This window comes from Paralichthys olivaceus, chromosome 10 (assembly GCF_024713975.1).
Source record: "Paralichthys olivaceus isolate ysfri-2021 chromosome 10, ASM2471397v2, whole genome shotgun sequence".
NCBI classification, from domain to species: Eukaryota; Metazoa; Chordata; class Actinopteri; order Pleuronectiformes; family Paralichthyidae; genus Paralichthys; species Paralichthys olivaceus.
The window spans coordinates 22,922,103-22,930,359 of record NC_091102.1 but is presented as its reverse complement, the minus strand read 5'-3'; the positions used below and the strand labels follow the sequence as shown (position 1 = coordinate 22,930,359).

General features: G+C 39.0%; 1 long non-coding RNA gene across 1 annotated transcript; it reads right to left on the bottom strand.

Annotated features, from left to right (window-relative positions):
- Window positions 1-609: 609 nt before the first annotated feature.
- LOC138411759 (uncharacterized) lies at window positions 610-6,018 on the bottom strand. Its single transcript, XR_011244251.1, has 3 exons — window positions 5,932-6,018; window positions 1,552-1,645; window positions 610-819 (listed from the first exon to the last, which is right to left on the bottom strand). It is a non-coding gene; the product is annotated as an uncharacterized lncRNA (long non-coding RNA).
- Window positions 6,019-8,257: the final 2,239 nt, after the last annotated feature.

Genomic DNA, 8,257 nt, shown 5'->3' with positions numbered 1-8,257 from the left:
AAAGAACCTCTCGCTTCGTTGTTTATGTGTGAAGGAAAAACGCAGGAGAAAGTTCAGACCCATTCCCAGTTCCTTCAGAGAACATCTGAAAACGAGTTTGGAGTACTGCAGTTGAACCCAAACTTAACCTTTGAGTTATCCTTTCACCACTAACAGTTTTTTCTTAAATGTCTCAGAGATTCCCTTGCATAACACTAAAGGAAAGATGCATACCACCATACCACTGTAGCTTGGGAACCATAAATGAACTTAAAGGTCCAGTGTGTAAGATTTAGGTGAAAGGGATCTATTGGCAGAAATATAATGTAAAATAATCCTCATGATGTTTTCACTAGTTCGTTTCAACTAAATTGTATGAATTGTAGTTTTCTTTACTCCAGAAAAGGCCCTTTATATTTAAATACTTTATAATTACATCGAGGGGGGGCCTCTCTACGGAGGCTGCCATGTTTTTCACATTAGTCCAGACTGGACAAACTAAACATCTTTTGAGTTTGAAGGCTGCCACAGGTTCTTTTTCATGTTTGGAAGGGGAGGGTGAGGACTGGGTAAGAAATATAACACAGATTATTTTAATGATAAAACAAATCTTTATTCGAACTGGTCATTTTCTCTTTCTTCTGTGTTTGTCTCTTGGTCAGTAATTCACTCAAATGCCTTTGAATAAACTTCACTTCATCTAGCTATGTGTGCATCTGCCTGTTTGTGTAAATATCAGTCTGTTTGTCCTCACTGGAATTGCAATCTTCAAAGACTGTTGCACAGCATGGGAGACTTCTGAGGAAAACCTCCTAACTGGTAGCAGGAATTCCTGGCACACTGTGGAAAACATTCAAATTATTTCTTCGGCAGATAATTACTCAGAGATTATTTACTGCCATCATGAGAGGGTGTGGGAGTGGAGTCAAACTTAATAGGGATGCAATAAAAATACAGAAAAAGAGCTATTAGACAGAGCAGCAAGAATGTGACAGTAAAATGTCCAGAGGTGCCTGAGGTGAGGTGGTTCAATGCAGGAACAGGACAATGTCACACACACATGACAATGTGAAAATATACACATTTTTGGATCCAATAAAGAAAAGCATCCCTGCTCATTTATATTCTGTTGATCCATTCTATTGGCCCAAATCAAATTCTGGCACTGGCTTTAGAAACATCTCCTGCAGGGAGATATGAAACAAAATGTCAGTACGAATCAAACTGAGTAATTATATATGACTGGCTGTTTCATGTTCCAAATCATGTTACAACTCAATTATATTTACATGTTTCTGCACTGAATATTTTTTGTGCCATCATCCTATACTGTATATGGGCCAATAAACTTTAAAGTTTTATTGACTGAGCCATTAACGAAACAAAGCAGGGTTATATAGAGGTGAATGCTGCTGGACGGCTCATATAGTGCCTTCCTTCAGAGGTCAGCTGTGTGAAGATGGTTTGCAGTTGGTCTTAAGGGGCAAATTCACATCAGAGTTAAGCATTAACCTCCGAACACAATACTGACATAATAAAACCTTTATAAATTGTTAACATGTTCGTATTCACCTGGTGCAAGTAAGTCCATCGTTGACTCTCCAGTGTTGACTCTCCTTTGAGCTAACTGTGACTGGTGTTGGAGGCTGGGCTTTCTTGCCACGCACTGGAAACAAGAGGAAAAAAAGCTGTGAGAACTGGAAACTGCAGTTTGAGTGAAAGTTCAGTCTCAAAGTCAGAAATCAATGAATGTTAAAAAAAAGACATCTAGATATCTATTTAAAAATCTGTTAATACAAAAATATCAATGAGTGGAACCAGGCTTATTTCACAGTGTGTGTGTTTTGGTTCCAGTCAGGAAGCCATATCGATCTTGGGCTCAGTGATGATGAAGTCACACCGCAAACTCTGTTGTTGCCTTTAGCTGACAGCTCGTGACATTAAGCTCTCTCTGACAGCAAACGCACAATCTGACGAAGCACATGTGTCAGCACTGCCGGCACCGATGCTAATACTCAGCAGCTTGCCTCAAACAGAGCTCCGGTTTTCAGAAATCACAAACATTTACCCACAAACTCACTATTCATCGTGAGTATCTGGGAGGCACTCTGGCAGGGACAGCTTTTTATCAGTCTGTAGTGCAGTGTCAGTTTATGGAGGAAAGAGTTTATAAAGCTGAAGTGAAGCCCAGCTTAGCTGGAATACATAAAGAGAGTTTCCAGACAGGAGAGAGCAGGACAAGCAGTGGAGCTCGGTTGGTGTGATATCACACTGGCTCTGTTACTGGAGGTGTATGTGAGGATGACAAGAGGCAGCAAAAACCAATGCATTGCCTTTCTTCTTCAAAGAATTGTGATCACGAAGCTTCTCTCATACACACAAAACATGACAAACAAATCTTTGTTCACAAAAGTGTGAACAAACATTTTTCAACGCCCCTTTCTTTCTTCTCACCTCTCTTGCTCGATGACTAATACAGCCCTCAAGTAGATGTACAGAGAATGTGTGTTTGTCAGAAGCTTTCGGGGACATGGCTCTTATCATGGCATGTATTTACTGGTTTGATGTTGCATACAAATGAGGACACTCCTGTGGAGAAAGGAAATAAACGCTTCACACACAACCTTCCTTATGTTCAAGCTCCTCTCCTGTGGAATCCTCTCCCAGTTTCAGTTCAGGAGGCAGACACCCTCTCCATGTTTAAGAGTAGGCTTAAAACCTTGGACCTGCTCTTAGTTATGCTGCTGTAGGTCTAGAATGTCACTTCAAAATCGAACAACATGGGTCTCCTTCAGGTTAGCTTTTCTTCTAAAGTCACGCTCAATCATGCAAGTATTCCACATTCCAGTTCAGAAGGTAGCAGTAATGAGCATACAAGTTCTTTTCCAACCGCCATAAAAAACAGGAGAAGAAAAAGAAGAATCTGGGGTGTTTCTGTGTTTGGAATGGCCATTGTTTAACTGTTTCCTACAAACAGCAAATTATGGTCAAATCATCGAGTGTATGCGTTCTGAAGATTGTAAGATAAAAAGTTTTTGCAAAAGGTCAAGAGTTGAAAATCCTTAAGTATCAAATGCAACTAACTGAAAATGTATTGAAACTGACATTTATAACCTCTAACAAACTTAATCTTGCTCATGTCGGTTAATCCAATCAATAATTTGATGAATTGTCTGGTTTCTGCTACGTTCATTTTGCCATGGAGGCCCGTAGTAGTTACATGATGCCCTCGGTGGTTCAGGAAAAGCTTTGTGAAGAATAAGGAAATAAATCATATAATGTAATCAGGGTTATCTTGGCTTGGGTTTAGAAACAACAAGTGTAAGGCAGAAAGCCTGCATTATAAATCAGAGTTTAAAAGATGAGAAGCTTTTACTAGACAAACTTGCATGAAAGATCTGATCTTAAGCATTAGTAGAAGTGTTCCTCTGGTCCATTCAAAATCCACTGCTTATCTTACAATACATTCATTTCTGCTCCTCTGTAAAACAGTCATCATTTTTTAGAAAAAATGAATTTTATCCAGATGATGCAATTCTGTGTCATCAGAACTGGCAAAATCCAATCTTTAGGTCATCAAGCTCTCCGTGACTTTTATAACTGCAAAAAAAAAAAAGCATCGACTTATAAATGGTTTGAGTTTGATTAAAATAAAGCTCAGCATGGATTGCTACTGTGCCTGCAATTGTTATATCTACCTGAAATGTAGATTTTTATATTTAACTTGGCTATATTTATGTTTTCAGTTTTTATTTAATACTGGTTTAATACTTTTTGATTTAATCTTTTTTTCAATGCTTTCTTTATTCTTTATCCACAGAGTTTTATCTTTGATCAACTGTTGGGTTTTTTGCTTTATCAGCCCAGCAAAACCATATCCCACATTTTATATACAAACACACTCATGTACATCTATTAGTAGTAAGTGTTGTAGCTTGGTGTTTGATTAATCTCAACAGCTACAGGGATCCTAGGGACTACTTTATGTGTTTGCTTTCAGATGGACAAAAGGCAAAGTGTTTAGAATGATTTCTGTTTAATTCCTGCGGTACAGCTGTATAGGGGCTTGTGCTCCTTGCCCTGGTCATCCTTCTTGTTTTGTGATTTCCTAAATCTCTACAACTGAGTCTGAGTAAAATGTTATCTTCAACACTGAAGAGCAAACTACTGTAGTCTGCATTGATTCCCTGTGTGTCTTTCCTGTTTAAGCCGTTGTATTATAGCCCCCGTAAAGCACTTACACACAATGTTAACTTATTATAAAAAAAAAAATTTCTATCTTCCATGACATTTTCTGGCATATACAAATGGCCTGCTATTTCATATGGGGGTTTCCCTGGCTATGTGTTTCAAGCCCTGTTTCTAGTTCTCATCCGTCACAAGCACATCCACAGTGTCACTCTTGGCAAAGACAGAACAAATTGGTCCTAGTCTGAAGGCAACATGCCCTTTTGGAGGCCAATTACCCACAGAAAAAAGAAAGAGACAGTAAAGGAGGAAGAGAAGATGGAGGCACATTTATTACACATGTAAAACATCTAATAAGATATAGATTTCATATCAATTTCTTAGTGATTAATGATTTCATCTCTCGTCGCTCTGTGTGCGTGTGTGTTTGTTTATTTGTGTGTAATGGTGTGAGATAATGTGGGACAATGTGACACCCCCTGCACACCAACCACATCATGGCTGGATTAAATGGCTGATGTATGGGCAGAGATAGGAAATTAGTCAGGGACTAAAAGCTGCCTTAAGTTGCTGTTGATGGAGCAGCAGAACACTTGAAGGTGGGAGTCTAGAAAATAATTTAGAGAATGAAAAACCTCCCTGAAGCACCCAGAGTTTAAAAAAACAAATATTACAAATTACTTTCATTGGCACAATGTGGAGCATCTGTCTTAAGCACATAATGAGAATTCAAGTGTAAAGCTTTCTCACAGGGACATTTACATTCAACATACTGTACAAACCCACATGGCCGCCGCTTGTTTGTACAACTTTTAACTCCATTCAACTTGACTTGGATTTTGATTTTAGTTTTGAAATGTCTTGAGACATCAGGTTGAGACTGACTACAGTTTGAAGTTTTTTTATTTGCCTTGTTACTGAAACAGTGAATCGTGAATACAGCCTACTTTAAAGACATTGGCTGGCATTTCGGTCTTTAATTCTCGCTGCAGTTTACTATAAATGTGTTGCGTGAGAGGGAATCAGCCCCTCAGCCATGTCTTTTCAAATGAATATTGTTAGATGGAGACACATCTTAGGTGCTCTTGCCAAAATTAAACACATTATGAGGTGATGAAATGTCAGAATCAGTTCGTGCAATGGCTGGTTCTGTTGATACGTTATTATTAATTAAGCTTCTTCCTCAACTGTCGAGGACCCTCAATGCTGAGAAAGAACCTCTGACAGCTGGAGCAGAGAGTCTGATTCAATTAGCAAGATATTTAAAAGTTTTGTCTTCATAAAGGAATGTCGTATGAATGAACCAGTGAGGAGCAGACGGAAAGTTGACTTTCTACACTTTGTGCTAGATGTATTGTGTTTGTGTGATATTTTTAGAGTAAACCTTTTAATATTTCACTTACAATAACTTATTTAGAGGATATTGTTGGGAAATATAATTTAATAGTAAAATTAATTTGAAAAATTACTGTAGGAAAAGGACCTCATCCAAACTGTTTTAACAAAGTTGGAAGCACACGATAGTCTTTATAATCACTGTATGTTGTAGCATTATGGTTACCTTTATGAGTGGCCAAACCCAAACCAGGAAGAACACAGAAAGTGCAGAAAGGGATGTAGAGCTGATGCTATTCTCATACAGTTCCTCTGATCGCTTCCTTTGGCAGTTGACATTTATGCAGAGGTGTGAGACCATGTGACTCTTTTAACAAGTTGTTTCTTTGAAAGCCTTTACAACCCCCTGATTCTCTGAGTGCTACTCACCAACAAAGTGTGTGTTCACAGCTCCCATTGACTTTCTCTCCTATTCGCAAAGACCAACACACAGTCACCCACCGTACTGCAGTGACACCAAGGCTGGTTGAACACAAAAGCCTGCGGGCCATGACCTATGTGGGCTGAATGCTAACAGAGGCTAAGGAATGTGCACTACTGGGGCAAGCTCAACGGACACACACACACACACAATTATTTTTTAGAGAAGCACTTAAAAACACAGTGAGAGTTGTTGACTTGTAGCTGCTTTTGGAAAAAAGACACACAGCAGAGAGATGGGGGTGGGGATGTAGCACGCTGCTCAGTGAAAAGCACTTAAAAAAGAATGTTCACTGCTTGTAAGATTTACAATGAATGCTCAACCATTATTTTTGTCATTCCGTTCTTTTCCTTTGGCTGTTTTTTCTTTCTCAAAGAGATTTCTTGGCTGAACATCCCTCAGCTTGATATTGTTGGTTGACACTTTGCAAACAAGTTGTCCAGATGGAAAACATTTGTATATTGAACATGTATTATTATTCAGATGACTATGAAAAAAACAACCAAGCAATTAGTCTGTTGTTAAGCTCTCTAGGTGATTCAGCGATTACACAAATCAAAAAAGCATCGATTTACTAATTCAAACAACTTGACAAAGATAATTAAGCCTTCCTCTAAATATTGGATTATTGCTCCAACTAAAAGCTTCACTTGTGTCATGTGTAAATAGTGTGAGTCTTGGATTTGTTTTTCAGTCTTGTCTCTCCATTCTCTCTACAGTTCACCCTTGCACTGTCCTGTCAATAAAGGTGAAAATGCCCCAAAAATATCGAAAGTCAACAACAAAACAAATCCACCCCTCGCTTGAATGCAACCTCAGAAGCTCCACTCACTAAGTTCATGGATGTAGAGGCAACAACATAACCAAGAATTCCAGCATCCAGTGTGTAAGTGTATACTAAAGTAAAACAAACCTTAGTGATCAAATTTACATTCACACAACCAGTAACCAAAACAACACTAGACTTAATAATCAACTAGTTTTTTGGATTGCTCTCACCAAACTGTCAGCGATCAGCTTAAGTTTGTTTGTCTATTGAAAAATGTAAATGAATTCACTGGTGCAGATAATATCTGTCTCATGAGTTCCTGGTGATGCCATTATCATGTACCTCAGAGGATAACTAAACAATACTCCAAATATTTCATTCCTTCTTCTCTCAGGCTACTAAACTCAGACAGTAGTCATGATAAGACATGTAACCAATCTAATTGTTGTCTCTTTATTGCTATTTAATTTTCCTCCTCAAACTTTATCTTGATGTCCTTCACTCTGTTTGTTGTTGACCTGTGCTTTTTGACACGTACCATATTATGATGCTGCTTGTGTGATCGTGAACGGCTAAGCTGCCCTCCTTTGGATCAATAAAGTTGTCTGAATCTGAAACTGCTGAGAGTTGATGAAGCCAACAGAAGGAAGATAAAGACATATGATGTACAACTGTATAGTGTAAGAAAAGTAATTGTTTCCAATGTGTGGTCTAAATGTGAAAGTAAGAGATCTAGATTTTTTTACAATCGCTCCCCGTGTGTCCTCCACTTGAAAATAATAAAAATCTGCCCCTGAATTTAGTTTGTACCAGAATTACCATCTTTCATTCCAATGCCTCGACTACTCCAGCTTTCCACTTGTTTCCCTCGTCCTCTGCGTGAGCATTAACACCCCCTGTTTGGTTGGAATAGTGTTGTGTGGCTCAGCCCAAGACACTTTGCCTTTTTCCTATTTACAGAGGCAAGGCTGTGAAGAAAGACTGTATATTTTTTCAGGACAAACGTTGATGGCATGCTAGCGATTCACTGAATTTGACAAAAAGTGTTTGTTGTTCAATCGCTTACTCTACCTTCCAATCACACTTGGCAGTTGCCACCCTGAACTATTTTGGCGACCAGAAAACCTCCATGAAGCTGCCCACTGGATTCCCAGATGGTCTGCCAGCATTTAGCTCTGATCCTTGACCTCAGGGATAGTTTGGGCACACTGTGGGAACACTGTAAGGTGGTGATTTTAGGGTCTACCCCTTCATCTGCCATAACAAGCAGGGGGAAGGGACGGAGAAACATGGTTGGGAGATAAAGACAGGCATGCATAGTGTTGTTTTTAACCAAAGAAGGAAGGGACATTTTACAGGCTGTTATTTTTACAGGGCCAGCAAGGTTACCACTGAGTTTTATATCCTTCCTCTCAAGCTGTCTTCCTCCTGCCAGTCAACTTTGTAATGACCCTGAATTTGCTTCAGTCTACCACCTTAACCTCAGTCTTTCCTTTTCCTCTCCT